The 21,789-nt window shown below is 33.7% G+C and overlaps 1 protein-coding gene across 4 annotated transcripts in view; it reads right to left on the reverse strand.

The window, feature by feature from the left end:
* PCDH15 (protocadherin related 15) overlaps positions 1-21,789 on the reverse strand; it is a 914,927-nt gene that overhangs the window by 806,504 nt on the left and 86,634 nt on the right. The gene's annotated exons all lie outside the window — the stretch shown is intronic.

Raw genomic sequence — 21,789 nt, forward strand, 5'->3', positions numbered from 1 at the left:
AAAAAACACCTTAATTCTGATTTACAAAATGAAAACTATCAAGAGTAATTTTTTACAAATTTTTTTATTTTTAGTAGAGACGGGGTTTCAACACATTAGCCATGATGGTGTCGATCTCCTGACCTCGTGATCCACCCGCCTTGGCTTCCCAAACTGCTGGGATTACAGGTGTGAGCCACCGCGCCCGGCTTTTTTTTTTTTTTTTTGAGACTGAATCTCCCTCTATTGCCCAGGCTGGAGTGCAGTAGTGTGATCTTGATTCACTGCAACCTCTGCCTCCCAGGTTCAAGTGATTCTCCTGCCTCACCCTCCCGAGTAGCTGTGAATACAGGCGCCTGCCACCATATCCGGCTAATTTTGGTATTTTTAGTAGAGATGAGGTTTCACCATATTTGCCACGCTGGTCTCAAACTCCTGACCTCAAGTGATTCGCCTGCCTCGAACTCCCAAAGTGCTGGGATTACAAGCATGAGCCACCATGCCTGGTCTATCAATGGTAATATCTTATTGCAGTATGTAAAGATTGTATAATTCCATTGGATCTTGAAAGGTTGGTAAGAATTCACTGAAATGAGTAAGAATAGAATTCAGCAACTCAATATTGAACACCAAAAAATTGGAAGAGAAAACAATACATTGTACATAATGAAGCCAATGATAAGCTAATTATTCCTTTTATGAAAAGTCTTTCATGGCGTACAAAGTCATGTGATACACAGCAGCACACCTCATCTCTTGTATATGAAATTAACTAGGAAAGTATGTTTTTCAAAATGGGTAGGAAGACATTAGTTTCACAATATGCTTATATATAATACCTAGATATACATACTTGTAACACATGCAATTATACATAGCACATGCTTCATATATATGTAGATATATGAAGTCTCACTTTCATTCTCTCTCTTGATATGTAGACAGAAAGAGGGAGAGGGAGAGTTTCATATATGGAGAGCCATATATTATAACTCTTTATATATAACTCTGAATGATTGAAACCAAATCATTTCTGGTTCAAAAACATAAAAGTAAGGGCCCCTTTTGTCAGTTCAGATAGGTCAATATTATACTCACCTCTCTATATGAACTTATCTATATGACCTGTCTCTATGAATTTCAGAAAAGTGATAACATGGACTCTAATGTTTGTTGGACTTGACCTTTTAGGAGCAATACAGAACCCTATTACATGTTTATTGACTCATGTATAGGAGATAAAAGATAGTGAATTCTCAGCAGACTTCAAACTAACTTTTGAGCTTGAAGGCACTTAATAAAATTTGTAAATGATAAAGTAAACAAAAAAAGTGCTACCAAGGTGGATTTTAAAAACAATTTACATTTTGCTTATCTTTTTGATCCTCCTCTTATGATCTGTATATTTGAAAAATAAATACATCTATATTATTGCCCAGGTTTTGAAATAAGCCCAGTTACTAATAATGCCACAAGCTAAGACTGAGTCTACTGTTACCATAAAGCCACAGATTAGCAATCTAAGATCCTGGGGTACTTCGGCTTTTTTAGCACTTTTCCTCTGGTGGGTTTGTTCTTGCATTTGAACAAAACTATGCGTTTACATGAGTAATTGCCTAAGCATCTGAACTTACCAAGTATCACTGAGAACAGACCCAAATTATAATTAACTCAAAGTACAGTGTTAACTTTTTCAGCCAAATAAAATACAAAGACCATAAGATATTAGGCTTCTGGAAGAGTCTAAGTTATTTGCTCTGCCAGCAAAGGAGTAACATATTAATCAAAGAGTACAGACAAAGATTCAGACAAAGGTTCTCTATAAATAATTGTGGCAGGATGTCATTACATCAGTGGAATGTAGCTCAATTAACAATATCTTTTAAAGGACATCAGCTTGCCCTACCAAGAGAAGGTACCTGTTAAATTGTCGCTCCAGCTTGAGGTTTGATAATGTGGCAGCTATAGGATCCATTTCCTGTTCTAGTTGTGTGTATTGTGGTAATAAGAAAAGCAACAGAGCCCTACCATAACCAAATACTTTTAAAAATACAACCTCACCCTAAGAAATTAAGTAAAAAATAGATCTTGTTCCTCTGGTCAGTGTTGAAGAAAAAAAACAAATATTCGACTGGTTGCCTCACAGGGGGAAAAAAAAATAATAGTACATAAAAGCAAAGCAAAACAAACAAAAACCCTTAATGAGGTTAGTTGACTTGTTCTCAAGAACACAGAGGAACATGGAGGAGAGGCAAGACTGTTGCCTAGTTCTAAATTAATTAGTTACAAAGAATTACCCCCAATTAAACACTAACTCACTGTACTTCTTATAGATTCCTTGTTTTTATTTCCCACATGATATTGAATCCACCAAAATTATCATTAAAATTTTAAAGCTTGATAAATTATTTTGTCTATCCACTTCGAATGATTATATATCAGACAAGATCCCTAGCAACGTACCAAAATGAATTACATATTTGGATATGAAAGAACTTGTATGTCTAACTCAAGGCAAAGGTGGAGTTTGCAATACTTCATTGAGAGGATTCAGAAGTATGGCTAAATAGGAATTAAAGTCGGCATAATCTTTACATGAACAGAATTGTATTAAAACTGTGCCATATTATGAGTAGCAGAAAGTATTTGGAAAGCTGTTTCCATGTTTGCCTTTAGTGTAGTAGATAAAGCCTATCTCGAATAAAATGTTCAGTCTAAAATGACAGCAAATTTTTTCTTACAATGATTCATTTTAGAAAAATCTATAATCCAATTTACTACTTGAATGTACACGCTTGCATATAAATGATGTGGCTTCCGGTGTGAGTTAGGTGGCAAATTAGAAAAAGTCTTTTTATTTTTATTGTTGTTTAGTGAGAAAGCCAGGTATCAATATAACTCAGAGAAATATTCCCTACATCTTAGAGTGAGATTAATAAATATGTCTTTGTTATCAATAAAATGGGAATATAATTCTATCTCTTTGTACTGTTATAAAGATTAAGTGGAAAAATTTATGGGAAATCCTTAGTATAAAACTGAGTACCCTCAAAAAAAACTCTATAAATTATTGTTTATTTCTATATGATTTTGTCATTTATCAATACATATTACATTTTCAAAAATATAAAAATACCACGTTGTTGGAAAAAATTGACATTTAAGAGTGAGAATATGTCACTTTCTCTTCAGCAATGTCAAGAGAAAGGAAATTTTAAACAGAAAACTTTAGATGTCTATTCCTATAACACAAGTGGATGCATTGAGCTAGCAAAATCAGATGAACTCAAACCATTATAAGCAATAAACTCATTTCATTCACTTGGATTCTAATCACATCTTTAGAACTGAAATTTGGCTTCCAACTTCCATGTTCCTACAAGGAGAAAATGTACTACCTAATATTCAAACATTCCAGTACCTTTCCTTTGTCAATTATATTTCTTATTATAAATCAACAAATTTGCACGTTGTCCCATAGTTGTCTTGCATGGATTTGGTTATTGTGATCCCTTCTCCTGACTCCAATCACATCCAGCTATGGAGACAAAATATAAATTTCTTAATCTGTGAATCAACCTCTGGTCCTTGATTTCCCCAGACAAGTGTTTCTACCCACTGAGGCCTGACCTTAACAGCTAGTCAGTCTCTTTAGGCAGCACTTATAGCCAGTCTATTTCTAATTACTGCACTCTATTTATAGGTTGAAAACTTTTTAAATAGAAACTGGATATCAACAGGGCTGCCTAGGGTATTTCCGAATGATTAAGACAATGAGGAGGATGATGACAACAATGGGAGAGAAAATTGTCTGGAAAGAGCATGCTGTTACTTTCTGGAATGATGAAAATATTTTATTCCTTGTTTCGGGTGGTATTTACCTAGCTGTTTGCAGTTGTCAAAACTCATTAAATTAAAAACTTAATTTATTGCATTTTCTTTTACGTAGATTATATCTCAATAAGTTCAGGAAGCAGAAATATCTATGAGATTTCTTCTTCTTAAACAAAATGGAGGGCCGGGCGCTGTGGCTCACTCCTGTAATCCCAGCACTTTGGGAGGACAAGGCGGGTGGATCACCGGAGGTTGGGAGTTTGAGACCAGCCTGATCAACGTGGAGAAACCCCATCTCTACTAAAAGTACAAAATTAGCCAGGTATGGTGGAGCATGCCTGTAATCCCAGCAGCTTGGGAGGCTGAGGCAGTAGAATCGTTTGAACCTGGGAGGCAGAGGTTGCAGTGAACTGAAATTGCGCCATTTCAGTCCAGGCTGGGCAACAAGAGTGAAACTCCGTCTCAATCAACAAATCAATCAATCAATAAAATGGATTGTGAAGATTTGAATATGGACTATTCAATTTGTGGTATAGTTTTTTGTCATATTTAAAGAATTTTCTTCACAGAGAAGCTTTAGGTTTACAAAAAAATTGGGAGGAAGGTATAGATATTTTCTATATACTCCTGTCCCCACCCATGCATAACTTTTATTATCCGCATCCTTCACCAAGGTGGTACATTTGTTACAGTTGATGAACCTCCATTAACACATCATTATCACTCAAGTACTAGTTTATGTAGGGTTTATTCTTTGTGTTTTACACTCTGTGGCTTTGACTAAATGTATAATGAGATGTTTCTATCATTATAGTATCATATAGACTTATTTTCACTGACCGAAAAAATCTTCTGTTCTCTGCCGATTTTCTCCCTCCCCACAACCCCCTGACAATCACTGGTGTTTTCACTTTCTCTATAGTTTTGCCTTTCGCAGAATGTCAAATAGGTGAAATCATAGAGTATATAGCCTTGTCATATTGCCTTTTTCCATGAATTTACAGCTTTTTCATGTCTTTTCAAGGCTTGATAGTACACTTACTTTTAGCACTGAATAATAGTCCATTGTCCGAAGGTACCACAGTTTGTTTATCCATTCACTTACTGAAGAACCTCTTGGTTGCTCCCTCCCAAGTTTTGAAAATTGTGAATAAAGATGCTATAAACATCTATGTGCAGATGGATGCTTTCAGCTTCTTTGAGTAAATACCAAGGAGAACGACTGCCGGATTTTATAGTAAAAACATTTTTAGTTTTGTAAGAAACTTCAGATTGTCTTCCAAAAGCGCTGTATCATTTTGCAGTCCCTAGCAATGAATGAGAGTTCTTCTTACTCCACATGTTCACCAGCATTTAGTGCCATCAGGGTTTAGAAGTTTCGTCATTCTAATAGGTGTGTAGTATTATCTCATTATTATTTAAATTTACATTCCCTTGATAACATCTGATGTGGGACATCTTTTCATGTGCTTATTTGCTATCTGTATATCTTCTTTGGTTAGGTGCCTGATACGGTTTTTGGCCCATTTTTAAAATGAGTGGTTTGTTTTCTTATTGTTAACTTTTAACAGTTCTTTGTATACTTTGGATAGCAGTCCTCTATCAGATGTGTCTTTTGTGAATATTTTCTCCCAATTTGTAGCTTGTCTTCCCATTCATTTGACATTGTCTTTCTCAGGGAAGAAGTTTTAAATTTCAGTTAAGTTCAGATTATCATTTTTGTTATGAATCCTACTTTTGATGACATATCTAAAAAGTCATTGCCATACCCAAGGTCATCTAGGTATAATTGTTTTTAATAGAAATAATATTTTTGAAAAAGAAATATAGTTAAATTATATCATTTCACATTTTTATCAATGCTTTTAACTCTTCCAAACCATTACGAAATGGTTATATTTTTATTGTGTTATAAAATCAAATCATAATTAAGCTTTTCAAATGCAAAGATAAAAATGAAATAGCATAACCTTTTGAATCTAATTTAATAGTTCAAGATCTCTGTGCTCTATGTTCAAGCATTATAATGTTAAAACTGCTGTCTTACTATCTGCAGAATTTTCTAATTAGCTTGAAGAGATTTTTATACTTTACCTATAAATATATTTTGAGGGGGAGCGATAATAAAATCAAAATAGGTCAAGATATCTAAGTAACTTTATTGAGATGTCAAGTGGCATCCAGCAGAAGGTGAAGAAGTCACAGAGTTACATCATAGAAGGCCTTCCTGCTGTGCTATTTCCTTCAACAGAAAAAGAAGCTTTCATCCTGTAAGGCTTCCAGCATCTGCTGAAACTACTTTGAGTAATTCAATCTTGTAAAAATTATTTCTGCTACATACACTTATCTAACACATAAGCATACTTATAAAAAAATACCTTGGGCCCACTTGGAAAACTAAATTATATTTAATAAGGAGATCAATTTTGTATACCTTGGCTTATTGTGCTCTATTTAAAAATATATTTTCAAAACATAGCTCTTTTTTTTCCCCCTGTTATTCACTTGGCTTCAGTCATTTTGCTGTAATTAAACATGATAAGTACTTTCCCATATTAGTAAGGCCTATAAATTTCCTTCTGCCTGAAATGGCTCCTCTTCCAGATGCCCACATGGCACAGGGCCTCCTTTAGTTCCTGTCTTCACTCGTGTACTGCATCACTTTCTCCAAGAAATCTACCTCACCACTGTCTAAAATAGCCCACCACCCATTCCCTCACATTTTACCCCCTCCCTTTTTGTACATAATATATATCACTACCTGATATATTACATCTTCATTTGTTTATTCAATAAATGGACTTTGTAGACTTTTAACAATCTGTAAAATATAGTCTTCAACAAACAGTATGTTTTATTTCTTTTTTATTGTGGTATGATTTATATTCAGTGAATTGCATTGTCTTAAATATTACTGTTCAACAGTTCTGATGAATAGATACACCAGTGAAACCTGCTACACTGAGAGGACAAAGAGCACATATACTTCTCTTCCTCAACCACTATCTACCCCACCCTTCCCATAAAGGAATACAGGTAGCCTGATTTATTTCACTATAGTTTATCTGTTATAGAACTTCATATAAATGAAATAATACAGTATATCAAGTTTATGCTACATGTATATTATCGAATGGTACCTTTTTCTATTTTAAATATATGGAATAGCAAATATGGGAATATTTTTAAACTTATCATCATCATTCTAAATTATAAACTCAATCACCAATAAAAATTTAGATCTTAGTAAACCTCACAAACCAATTTGTAAAAAATTTTTGATTGCCATTTTGTAGTCTATATGATTTATTTTTTAAATGTGGGAAACAGATTCAAAACCTAGTTTCAATGAATAATCTATAAAAAATTGCTCTAATATAATGTTAAATTATTTATTTTGGAACAATCATAATGTTTGCAGAGAACATAGAACTTTAGCACAATATCCTGATATTTAAAAAAGAAAAGGAAAAAAAAAAACAAACTCCAAAAAACTAAAAAACTATATATGCTAATATAGAGTCAATACATATTTGGATAATTTGTTATTACTATTGAACTTTTTATAAAGTTAAAGTATATATACGAAAACAGAATTTACTAAACCTATACTGTGAAGAAAATACATAAAACAATATTCTTGTACAATAGGCCTTTCAATTATTGGTGGGTTTTAATCTCATTTTTTATTCGATCATACTTGTTGCTTAATGGTCATAGAAATGTTCCTTTATCAATTTTCATGAGAAAGTTTTGCAGCAGAAATTTCCCTAGAATGAACGTGTCTTGCATGTTTGTAAAATAAGTGATTTCTTTTTCCAAAATGTTAAAATCATTAGTACGCAAAAGTCATTACTACATTAATTTAAAGTGTTACATTTCAGTAAGCATGTATTAAGGAAGTTGGTATTGTGATAAAATAATTGTGCCAAAGTAAATTCTTAATGGAGTTCATATGAGAAGAAATACAGTAATTGTTCTACTCCAAGGTTGGCTTTGGGGGATTTTTGAAACCAACTTAAAAATTTTGGATGATATATCTGACTGGAAATTATTTCTATTCCCTGAGAACAAACAACATGCTGGCAAGAGTGGAATAAGGAAGCTTGAAAAAAGGAATGAGTTATTCTATGAAATAATCTGTCCTATACATCAGGATTCTTTTAGAGTTTCTCACACAAGACTTTAAGATACACAAAAAGATCTTACTTAAGATTTCTTGGAGTTGGTGTGGCCTCAGTACACATTGAAGTCAGAGATTATGTTGGGTTCTAACAACTCAGCGTTTTTAGATAAGATCTAGGGTTAAAAGCTATAAATCCGACCTCTAGAGGAGGGTTACATTGGCCTAAATTTTCATACAGAATAGACTGTCTTTGCCAATCCAATTAGGGGTGTGTGTGTGTGTGTGTGTGTGTGTGTTTGTGTGAATGAGTTTATCTGTCTCGGGAGTGTGTAATTGTGTGATAGGTGGAAATTCATAGGAGAATGGATCAACTACAAGTGGTCATGGGTAGTGCCATGTAGAACCATACTGGAGCCTAAGGCAAAAGGAAAGTGTCTGCGGCTGTATACATGACTTCCTGTGCTTTTTAATGGTTATTTTTTTCAGAACATAAAAGTAGTTTTAAAAAATAATGAAAACCTGAAAAGTAGAGTATTGAAACATATGATCTAGTTTTTAGGTTTAAATATCTCATTTATACCAAAACCTGAATATATTATAATATTTTCAAAATGTACTCTTTCGCTTACTCATTTTTAATTGAGAGAATTGCTATGCTTGACAATTTCTCTTGACAAAGGTCTTAACATTTATTTAATTTCAACTTACTGATCCTATCTTTTAGATTTTGATAAACTATTTCTTGTGAAATTTTCGCATTGGATCTCTATTTTTTTTAAATACTGCATTGGAATATATTTATTCTATTATTAAGTTATATTAGCATTCCTTAAATTCTGCACCCAAAGAAAGTTCTTCACTTGGGTCACATTTTTTTTTTTTTTTCTTTTCTCTTTTGAGATGGAGTCTCGCTCTGTTGCCAGGCTGGAGTGCAGTGGCATGATCTTGGTTCACTGCAACCTTGGCCTCCAGGGTTCAGGCAATTCTCCTGCCTCAGCCTTTTGAGTCACTAGGATGCAGGCATGTGCCACCACACCTGGCTAATTTTTTTTTTTTTTTTTTTTTTGTATCTTCAGTAGAGATGGGGTTTCACTGTGTTGGTCAGGATGGTCTTGAGCTCCTGACCTTGTGATCCACCCGCCTCCGCCTCCCAAAGTGCTGGGATTACAGGTGTGAGCCACTGTGCCCGGCCTTACTTGCACCATTCTAATTGCAGCCCTGATGATTAATACTTAGGTTTGACCTTGGTTTGTGTGTATCCAAAGTGAGGCAAAAACCACCAGAAATGAAATCAAAGAACTGAGAACCTGATGCCTTAAAATAGATTTTCCATGTAGACAGCAAAGGCACAAGGATTATAAGAGGAACTGATGTAGAGAGGAGGTCCTTGAGCCAGAAATTTGAATGAGGAGAGACTACTGGGAAGACAGGAGATGCAAGCAACAACAAAGTTTTGTGGTACCTGGGGCTTAAAAGAGCAGGATCTTAGCAAATGAGAAGACACCAGTCCCACCCTCTTGCTCTGAGGTGCTGAACTATGAGATAATAGACAAAATTTGAAAAAAAGCTGCAAAGAAATGGTTTTCTGGAGAAAAGCATGAGTGTCGTAAATCTAATGGGCTTTCTGTTCAGTATTTTATTATCTGGTAAATCTCATCATTAGAAGCATTGCAGAAAATTAGTATATTACCTTCACAATACCCGCATTAGAACACAATTGTAACACCTGAAAAGGCAATGTACTAACCCATGAGGACTCACTTAACTCATCACAATGGTTTAGTGAGAAATATTGAGCTTGAAACACATGCTGGAATGGAAAAAAAAAATGAAAACCCTGAAAAATAAGCTCTTCAGAGGTTTAGAAATGAAATGGGAGTGATGAATAGCTAGGTACAAGGACATGGGAGTATACGTGATGCCAAATGAGAAGGTATCATTGTACTAAATACATATTTCGCCTTTTTCACATTTCAACTATTTTTAGTAACTTAAAAGAAGCTTTTGTTTTAGCTTAGACAGAAACTCTTAGGCTTTGGACCCATGTTCCAATTCTTTACATCAAAAGTTGTGAAAATTTCTAGAGGGAATGATGGAAGGACTTCTCAGAAGGTTGGAAAATGGAGGATGTGAGTTAAAGAACAGTTGTTAATCACAAAAATTGTAGATGAGACCTGCCTGATTGCAAATAGTTTCTAAAACCATATTTGGAGATTTGGATAATTTATTTGCACTCCTAAAACCTCTGTTTCTTCATCAATAATTGGGCATAATGATACTACTCAGGTTTCTTTTGAGAATTAGATGACAAAATATCGTGTTTGTCATGTAGGAAGGTATAGTAAATTTTACACCTGCCTACATGACAAATATGGTATAATTTATAATTAATAAATAGACTTTTATAACTAATTTACTGACAATTACTTATTGAGTACCTGCTATGTGTTAGGGTAAAGCAATTCAAGAATCTAACTGAACTCTTGATATTTGTGGCTTTTACATTCTAGCAGGTGTGCTATAATGAGTGATATTATTTATAACATCAAACACTAGGAGAATCACAGAGACCTGACTCCACCTCGAGTTCGCCTTCTAGAAACAGAAGAATAGCATGAATCCTAATTTTCACAAAGTAGATGAAGATACTCATTTTGATACTTTAAGAACTTTCCAAATGAACTAATTTGAAAGGAAAACAAAGAGAGAATTGAAAGAATTGTCATTCCCTGTGCAAATATTTAATCTTGTCAAGTTCTCTTTAAATTTGAGTGGAGGCAAATTCCTGGAGATCAAGCACCTGACCTATGAAAATGTATTAAATGTGTTTTGATGATAATTTCAGTGATCAAAGAGGGCATTTCCAAATGGAATCCATTACACTGCTTCAAGTATTCTTACAATGAGTTCTGGTTTCTTCACTAGATTAATAGATTAATATGTTTTATTATCTTGCTTGTAGAAAGCATTGAAAATTCCCAAGGAAGAAAAAACGAGTTCAACAGATAACCAGAAAAGTAAAAGGGAAAAGGGATAATTCACTTCTCTATTGTAATTTATGTGTTCTTGTATGTGGGATTAGACACAGTAAAGCTAAAAGAGGCAACTTAAAGCTCAGTCTCGGTGCTAATTTTGTATCCTTGAGGAAATCACATACCCTTACAAGTTTAAATTATTCATCTGCAAATCCAAGATTATAAAATGACCTCATATTCTAGTTGACAATGTTTTTATATCAATATTTTATGTATTTACTTTTTCCTCATACTATCCGCCTTGCTTCTCCTTTATATGTAAAGTTTACATATCAATTTATACATGCATATATACAATTTTTCTATCAATTTTAGGAGTGGATAAATGATGTCTTTCACCCAAATTCTTGCCAAATCTCATTCCAAGAGTAGTATTGCCTATTGCACTCCAAATGTAAAATATCATAGCATTAGTTTAGTAAAAAAAAAAAAAAAAGTCTTGTTTCTCCTTTATATTTCTTGATGTTTTCATAATTTTAATAAAAACACTCAACCAAAGTGCTGAGGCTCAAAATAAGGTATTTTTAAATTTATTCTGCCCTCTACAAACACATACACATAAATTTAGGAGGAAAGTAAGATTACGTAGCATCAATTTGGTGCTAATGAAAATGAAACCAGTATTGATATTTTCTAAATCTAATAATGCATGCATTTTGAATAGTTTTCTTAGACTCATTTCCCTTGAAGGTGAATTCAGATTCTTTAGGCATTTTCCCAAAAATAGTTTTTAACTCTCTGCCTTGTAGTGAAATTTTCCAGATTGAAAAGCCATGTAGAGTACACTGCAAACAATTTTACAGCCTTCATTAATATATAGGTCAATGTCTAGGTCACAGCTTCTATTAGGTAGCCTTATCTTTATTGTTTTCCTTAACTTCAGATTCTGATAATTGCATGACTTACTCTACCTGCTCTGTGTTTGAATCCTAGATTACAGGAGGAAAACAGGGTCCTGCTAACACTAGCCTCAGTTACTGACAGCATCATCCTTTGTGCTGTCCTTATCCTTAGTTAGTAAATAATCCTTTAAAAAAAAAAAAAAGAAAGAAATTGGCCTGTTTTATTATTCCTTTTTTGGTCAGTTTTTGATATAATATCCTAGATCAAATCTCATTATAACTAATTCCTAATATTAGCCAAGTTATTTTATTAAAAATAACGAAGACATAGAAAAAAATTGGTTTCCATGTTTGGTTATAATTTTAGAATATGAGATTACAAAGAAATTATATTGTATGCATGATGTTAGTAATAGGGTTTAACAATATATCTTGGGAAATAAAATATTTTCATCTATATAAGAACAATATCTAGATGCTTGTGTTTCTCTTAACCTTTTAAAGCTTCTTTTTAAATATATTGTTCTACTAGGCTTACTCTACAGTGCAGTTAGATTTATTGAAAATTTCTCATTTTCAATATATGAAAGAAAAAAGAAAATGAAAAGAAATATCAAAACAAGACATGTATTTAGTAATAAACAAGTCAACTGCTTTCTTAAATCTAGAGTTATAAATTAGTTCTCAGACACTTCCACATAAGAGTTACATAACACTTACTAATTTTAACAGAAGGTTGGCCCTGAAGCAGTGACACATATTTTTGTGCCACAATTAATTCCACACAACATTGATTTTAATGGGAATTGCTAGGGAGTAACTACAGTATTGCCCATGGTCATCAAAGTCACTACAGCATGTCTTCAGGAACTAGGCAGTCAATTCATCGCCTTGGCCAATGGCCAATTTGCAAGTTAGATACAAATATTTTACCTTGTTATTAAACAAACAAACAAGCTCTATTCTTCTAAGGAGTTGGTTTCATTTAAATTATCATTTATGTATGTATGTATGTATGTATGTATGTATGTATCTATCTACCTATATCTTTTGCTGATGTAGAACTGCTGCTTTTCCAGTTGTATCCAAGTAAATTTCCATATCAATGCAATGATCCCTTTTGTACAGTTATAAGTTTTCTATAAAAATTAGCATTGGATATGTAGACTACTCGTGTAGTTAGCGATTTAAGTTAAGACCAGAACTTGAAGAAATAAATATTAAATCAGAATGAAAATCAATGATCAGTGACATCCTCCTTTAAAAGTGAGAATGTGTCCCACAGAACACTAATCATTTAAAGATAACTTCCTGTAAATGAAAGAGGAAGATGAATAAAGCCAAACACTGGTATGCTTCAGGGCAAGATCTTTGTATATATTCTACCTTGCATTTGTTTTTTGAAAATTCTCTTTATTCATGTCATGAAGTTATCAAAGAAAACAGTGATAAAGGGATCTCTGACTTCTGTGATTTTTTTTAAATGTAAGGAATTCAGTCAGACTCAGTCAGTCTAAAAAGATGCAAATTCTTGGGAATTGTATCCAGATCTGATAAAACGTTTGACACTGGTTAACACACTATGGTCCACATCACTGACTCTCACAGTTACAGTGTAGTAATACATCAGAATATTTGCCAAAAATGTCCAGTGATGTTAGTTCCATTAGTACTCAAAGTAAAAGAGTGCATCTATTCTCTCAAGTAATAGTGAATGTATAGTGTGTCAGACATTTGTGAAAAACTGCATTGGTAGTTCCACTCTTGCGGAATACACAATCTGTTAAAGATCAAGTTATTTTTTTACTGAAAGTCTTTATGCAAAGATGAAGAAAAATGTCTACATTGATGGCCAAACACCTAGGGGATTGAGATATAGTGAAGTGAGGATAAAAAGATGAGCACAGAATGCATAACTGAAAGACCTGAAGAAAATTTTAATTTCTTTTCTTTTTTTTTCTTTGAGACACAGTCTCACTCTGTTGCCAGGCTGGAGTGCAGTGACATCTCAGCTCACTGCAACCTCTGCCTACTGGGTTCAAGTGATTCTCCTGTCTCAGCCTCCTGAGTAGCAGGAACTATAGGCGTGCACCACCACACCCAGCTAATTTTTTTTTGTAATTTTTAGTAGAGACGGGGTTTCACCATATTGGCCAGGATAGTCTCCATCGCCTGACCTTACGATCCACTTGCTTCGGCCTCCAAAAGTGCTGGGATTACAGACGTAAGCCACCGTGCCCGGCCGAAAATTTTAATTTCTTGACCCATATTCTTCAGTTCACTCTAAACTATGCTTTCAAGAATAATGTAAAAGCAAGTTAAAAATGCAGTGTCCAACTGTTCTCACATTAAGAAATCAGGGTTACATTTGGTGAGAATACAGAAAGGAAAAAATAAATAAATCAAGATTAATTGGTCATATTAATTTCATGGTATCACTCCACAAAAACCCAGAATAATTAAATTAAAAATAAAAGTTCAAGGAGAAACATTCCTACAAAAATTTCTCATGATAATTAATTTACTGGTTATGACCCTTACAAATGTCAGGAAACAGGTTAGATTCCTTACCTAATGTGCCCAGTAAAAGTCCCTTTAAAAAACCGTCTCCTGGAGGCACTAGTCCTCCCTCAGAAGAACAGTAGGTGAAGGAATTCTCTGGTTTCTGGCCTTGAGACCAGTTCCTGTTTAAGCCTAAATAAAGAAATAAATAAATATTCCTCTTTCAAGAGGCATCTGGCAGTTCCCCTTATCCCTGATAAGTCCTTCTTAAGGATGAGTCCTGATGAGTCCTTCTTAAGACCATGCCAAATTAAGTTAAGTTAATCAAAATAAAATTAAGATTAAATTGTGTAACATTGATTCAAACATTGCCTTGGTTGATTTATATACATTTGAAAAGTTTAATACTTTTTCACAATGGTTAAGTTTTAATGCAAAATAAAATTATCTATGCAGTGTTTTAAAATGTTGATTAACCTACTCCTTAGCCTTTTGGAAACACTTTTTAAATTTCTGGTGTAAATTCTGGCATGTATTTCTTTAAAAAATTCCTATAGGAAGTTTTTATGCCTTTCAAAGTTTGAGTGCCCCTAATCTTGGGCATACAAATCAGTCTTTCCTCTGATTAATGTGGCATTGTTGGTTTCCAGCTGCATCCATGTCCCTACAAAGGACATGAACTCATCCTTTTTTATGGCTGCATAGTATTCCATGGTGTACATGTGCCACATTTTCTTAATCCAGTCTGTCACGGATGGACATTTGGGTTGATTCCAAGTCTTTGCTATTGTGAATAGTGCTGCAATAAACATACGTGTGCATGTGTCTTTATAGCAGCATGATTTATAATCCTTTGGGTATATACCCAGTAATGGGATGGCTGGGTCATATGGTACATCTAGATCTAGATCCTTGAGGAATCGCCATACTGTTTTCCATAATGGTTGAACTAGTTTACAATCCCACCAACAGTGTAAAAGTGTTCCTATTTCTCCACATCCTCTGCAGCACCTGTTGTTTCCTGACTTTTTAATGATTGCCATTCTAACTGGTGTGAGATGGTATCTCATTGTGGTTTTGATTTGCATTTCTCTGATGGCCAGTGATGATGAGCATTTTTTCATGTGTCTGTTGGCTGTATGAATGTCTTCTTTTGAGAAATGTCTGTTCATATGCTTTGCCCACTTTTTGATGGGGTTGTTTGTTTTCTTCTTGTAAATTTGTTTGAGTTCTTTGTAGGTTCTGGATATTAGCCCTTTGTCAGATGAGTAGATTGCAAAAATTTTCTCCCATTCTGTAGGTTGCCTGTTCACTTTGATGGTAGTTTCTTTTGCAGTACAGAAGCTCTTTAGTTTAATTAGATCCCATTTGTCAATTTTGGCTTTTGTTGCCATTGCTTTTGGTGTTTTAGACATGAAGTCCTTGCCCATGATCATTCTCAGCAAACTATCGCAAGAACAGAAAACCAAACACCGCATGTTCTCACTCATAGGTGGGAACTGAACAATGAGATCACTTGGACTCGGGAAGGGGAACATCACACACCGAGGCCTATCATGGTGGGGGTAGGGGGGAAGGATTGCACTGGGAGTTATACCTGATGTAAATGACGAGTTGATGAGTGCTGACGAGTTGATGCGTGCAGCACACCAACATGGCACAGGTATACATATGTAACAAACCTGCACGTTATGCACATGTACCCTAGAACTTAAAGTATAATAATAATATTTTTAAAAAAAGAAAAAGAAGAAAAAAAATGTGGCATTGTCCATCATTTTTATAAATATGAGTATCAAACCCTTATTGATAAAGAAACTGCTCATTATAACATTCTGACATTTGGAAAAATTAATTTAAAATTTTGTATTTTTAATACAAATTAATTCTTTCATAACTACTAACCTTATAGAAAAATGCTAAAGAGAATGATTTTAGCAGATTTTTGCAAGAACTCATCTCCTAAGGTTTAAGAAATACCTACATGGTTTAAAATAGTAATAATAAACATAGCAATTTTAAAATAAGACACTATTTTGTTTAGGTCTTCCAAGTCAGTTAACTGGTATCAGTTTCATGGTCAGAATGACAAAAATATGTAATAAAAATGTGCAGCTCATTTAGCTGTTGAAGGCTAATGAACAATTAAAGTATTCCATAAGAATTTAATCTCACCCATTTTTTAGTACTATTTAAACTTGCTCCTTCTTTCCACAAAGTTTGAATGGCATAAATTATTTAAGCCATATACAAAGGGAACCCAATCAAGCTTGCAGGAGAATTCTTAGTAGAAATCTTGCAAGCCAGAAGGGATTACAGGCTTATTTTCAACACTCTAAAAGAACTTAAACTAATAATTTCATATTCCTCCAAACTTAGCTTTATAAGGAAGGGATAAATAAAATATTTTCTAGACAAGTAATTGACAAGGGAATATGTAATCACTAGACCAGCCTTACAAGGCAACCTCAGTGGAGTCCTAAACATGGAAAAGAAAGAACAATCTCTGCCACCATGAGAACACAATTAAAATACGTAGTCTGCAGACCCTATAAAACAACCATACAATAGAAACTACAAAGCAACCAGCTAGAAATTTCACAATGGGATGAAACCTCAAATATCAATATTAACCTTGAATTTACGTAGTCCAAACACCACACTTAGAAGGCACAGACTTGCAAGTTGTGTAAAATACAAATACTCATCCATCTGCTGTCTTAAAGAGACAGAACTCCCATGTAACAACACCCATAGGTCAAGGTAAAGAGTTGGAGGAAGATGTATCATGCAAATGAAAAACAAAAAAGAACAAGAGTCACTTACATTAGATAGGACAGAATTTAAACCAACAATAAAAAAAAAAAAAAAAAAAAAGGATAAAGAATGTCATTAAATAATGACAAAGGGTTCAACTCAACAAGTAAACTGAACTATCCTAAATATGCACACACTCAATGTTGGAGCAGCCAATTCATAAAACATATACTTCAAAACCAATAAAAAGACTTAGGCACTAAACAATAGTGGGAGACCTCAACACATCAATGACATCATTAGAGAGATCATCAATGCAAAATAACAAAAAGTCCTGGACTTAAATTTGACACTTCACCAGTTGGACCTAGTAGACGTTACAGAGTACTCTACCCATCAACCACAGAATATACATTCCTCTCATCTGCACACAAAACATACTCTAAGGGTGACCCCACGCTCAGCCACAAAGCAAGTCTCAATAAATACAAAAAATTAAAATCGTATCAACTACACTCTTGAACCGTAGTAAATTAAAACCAGAAACCAATACCAAGAACATCTACCAAAACCACACAATGACATGCAAATTAAACAACTTGCTCCTGAAGGACTTTTGGACAAACAATGATATTAAGGAAATTTTTTAATTATTTAAAATAAATAAATAAAGACACACAACATATCAAAATCTCTGAGATGCAGCAAAAACAATGTTAAGAGGAACATTTATAGCACTAATTGTCTGCATCAAGAAGTTAGAAAGACCTCAAATTAATGATCTAACATTACACCTATGGGAACCAGAAGAAAAGGAACAATCTAAACCTAAAGCTAATGAGAGGAAAGAAATAACTAAAATCAGAGCAGAACTGAATAAAGTAGAGACCCAATAATCCATACAAGGGATCAACAAAACCAAAAGTTGGGACTTTGAAAGCAAAAACAAGAGAGATAAACCTCTAGCTAGATTAACAAAACAAACAAACAAACAAAACAACAACAACAAAAAAAGAAGATCCCGATAAGCACAATCAGAAACAAGGATGACATCACAGCCAAACACATGGAAACAGAAAAGATCCTGAGAATATTATGAACACTGGATGCACACAAACTAAAAGATCTAGACGAAATGCATACATTAATGAAAACATACAACCTCCCTAAATTGAATCACAAAGAAATTGCAACTCTGAACAAATAAATACTGAAGTCCCATATTGAATCAGTCATAAAAAATAAAAACCCTGTGAACCAACAAATGTCCCTGACCAAGTGGATTCACTGCCAAATTATAGTGGAAAAACAAAGAAGTGCTAATACCAATTCTACTGATACTATTACAAAAAAAATTAAGGAGGAACTCCTCTCTAACTCATTCTATGAAGCCAAAATCATCCTGATACCAAAACTTGGCAAATAACCAATGAAAAAAAGAAAAACTACAGGCTAATATCCATGATGAACATAGACACAAAAATCTCTAACCAAACACTAGCAAACCTAATCCATCAGCACATCAAATAGCTATACCATGATCAAGTAGCCTTTACTTCTGAGATGCAAGAGTAGTTCAACATGTGCAAATCAATAAATGTGATTCACCACATAAACAAAATTAAAAACAAAAACCACGTAATTATGATCATCTCCACAGATGCAGAGAAAGCTTTTGATAAAATCTAATACCCATTCATGATAAAAATACTCAAAAAAAGGAGTCACCATAGGAATATACCTAAAAATAGTAAGAGCCATCTATGACAAACCTATAGGCAACATCACACTGAATGGGCAAAAGCTGGATCTGTCCCTGAGAGCTGGAACAAAGCAAGGATGCCCACTCTCACTACTTCTATTCAACATAGTACTGGAAATCTTAGAGCAATCACAGAAGAGAAAGTAATAAAAGACATCCAAATATGAAAAGCAGTCACACTATTTATCTTTGCTGACTATATGATTCTACACTCAGGAAACCCCAAAGACTCTGCTGAAAGGCTTCTGAAACTGATAAATGATTTCAGTAAAGTTTCAGAATAAAAATTCAACATACAAAAATCAGTAGCATTTCTATAATGTTCAAGTGGAAAGTGAAATCAAGAACACAAGAACATTTACAATACGCACAATAAAAATAAAACATCTATGAATACACTAAACAAAGAGGTGAAAGATCTCTGTAATAACTACACAATATTGCTGAAAGAAATAATATATGACACATACAATTAGAAATTCATACCATGCTCATGGAAGGGAAGAATTAATATTATTCATGGTCATTCTGCCCAAAGCAATTTACAGATTCAGTGCCATTCCTTTAAAACTACCAATGCCATTTTTAACAGAAATAGAAAAATAAGATTCAAAAATATAGAGCAAAAAATTAGCCTGAATAGCTAAAGGAAGCTAAGCAAAAAGAAAAAAAGCCAGAGGCATCACATTATCCGACTTCAGCTATACAATAAGTCTACAATATCCCAAATCGCATGGTATTGGTACAAAAACAGATACATAGACATATGGAACAGAAAATAGAATCCATCCAGAAAGCTGCACACCTACAATCATATGATCTGTGACAAAGTTGACAAAAGTGAACATTGGGTAATGTTCAATATATGGTACTCAAAAACTGGCTAGCCATACGCAGAAGAATGTAACTGGAACCCTACCTTTCACCATATAATAAGTATACTCAATTCACTCAAGATGGATTAAAGATTTCAATGTAATACTTCAAACTATAAAAACTCAGACAAAAACCCAAGCAACATAATTTTTGACATTAGGCTAGGAAAACAATTTATGGCTAAATCCTCAAAATCAATGGGGCCTATTTAAATTAAGTAAGTTTGCACAGCAATATATAAAAAAAATTAAAAAGATCAACACAGTAAAAAGACAACCTGCAGAATGGGAGAAAATATTTTTAAACTTTGCATCTGACAGAGGTCTAATATCCAGAATTTATAAAAAATTTAAACAAATTTACAAGGAAAAAATAACCCTATTAAAAAGTAGGCAAAGGACATGAACAGGTACTTTTCAAAAGAAGACATACAAACAGCCAGCCAACCCACAAATGACAAAATATTCAACAACATATCATCAAAGAAATCCAAATCAAAATTACAATGGGATGCTCTCTCATCAGTCCGATGACTATTATTAAAAGTCAAAAAATAACAGATGTTGGTGAGGCTGAGGAGAAAAGAGAATCTTATATATACGTTGTTGGTGAGAATGTAAATTAGCTCAGTCACTGTGGAAGGCAGTTTGGAGATTTCTCAAAGAACTAGAAACAGAACTACCATTCAAATCAGCAACCCCATTACTGAGCATATACCCAATAGAAAATAAATTGTTCTACAAAAAAAAAAAAAAAAAAAGACACATGCATTTATGTATTCATTACAGCACTGTTCATAATTACAAAGACATGGAATTAATGTAATTCTCATCCACAGTAGATTGGATAAAGAAAACATGGTACATATACACCATGGAATACTACTCATTCATAAAAAATAATAAATCATGTTCTTTGCAGCAACATGGATGTTGCTGAAGGCCATCATCCCGAGCAAATTAACATAGAAATAGAAATACAAATACTACAGGTTCTCACTTACAAGTGGAAGCTAAACATTGGCTACACATGGATATAATGATAGAAACAATAGATATGAGGGACTACTAGAGGAAGGAGACAATAGGAGAGCAGTCGCTGATAAACTAAACTATCTATTGGGTACTAAGCTCACTACCTCAGTGATGGGCTCATTCACACCCCAAACCTAAGCATCACACGATTTAACCATGTAGCAAACTGGCACATGTACTTGCTGAATCTAAAATAAAAGTTGAATTAAAAAATTGTAAATGAGAATCTCTATTGAAATCAAAAGCTGAATAGCTACAATAAACTCATTTGTATAGTAAATTCCACTCCTATTTTGGAAAATATAATTGATTTACCTTCTGTTGACCAAAGATTCTAATTGAAAAAGAAACAAGTGTTTATAAAGATTCAAAATTTTAACTATTTTTGATTCTCCTTTGAACTATATAAATACAAGTTTTCTAAATAAGTAGACATCAAATCAAGAAATACATCTATATAAAATCAATTTCTAACATTTTTAATTTCAATGAGCTACATTTTACATTTGTTCAATTTGTGTAAGTACTGCAGTACTTGTGAAAATTCTGTAGATCATAATTATGAGGCTGATGAGGACTTGACTGTGAACCATTCCTTACATTGGATGTAGTCAGAAATACCCTCCTCTAACTTGTTCCTTGTGGTACAAATATCCTGTCATATAATAGTTATACATGTTTATACTATACCTCTGTATCTGAAAGCAGTGGCTTTAAGGTGGATATCCTATCATTCATCTTTTATTATTTATACATTATGCATTTATTGATCAATCAGCTAACATTCTACAATGCATAGTAGGTGCTAGGCACTACACGAGCGAGGAGTCTATTTAGGTACTAACATATTCCTGAAGAGCTCCAATTCTAATGAGAGAAAAACAAGCCACCAAATCAAGGTCATATAGTATTAGTGGCAGGAAAACTTCAACATAAACTAAAATCCTTATGAATAGTGCAGGTTGTTATTGATTAGAAAAACAGTTTTGCTGTGAATAGTCTCACAGCAGAGGTGACTCAGTTGAGACTTGATATATGAATC

Source organism: Papio anubis, chromosome 11 (genome assembly GCF_008728515.1).
Source record: "Papio anubis isolate 15944 chromosome 11, Panubis1.0, whole genome shotgun sequence".
NCBI lineage: Eukaryota > Metazoa > Chordata > Mammalia > Primates > Cercopithecidae > Papio > Papio anubis.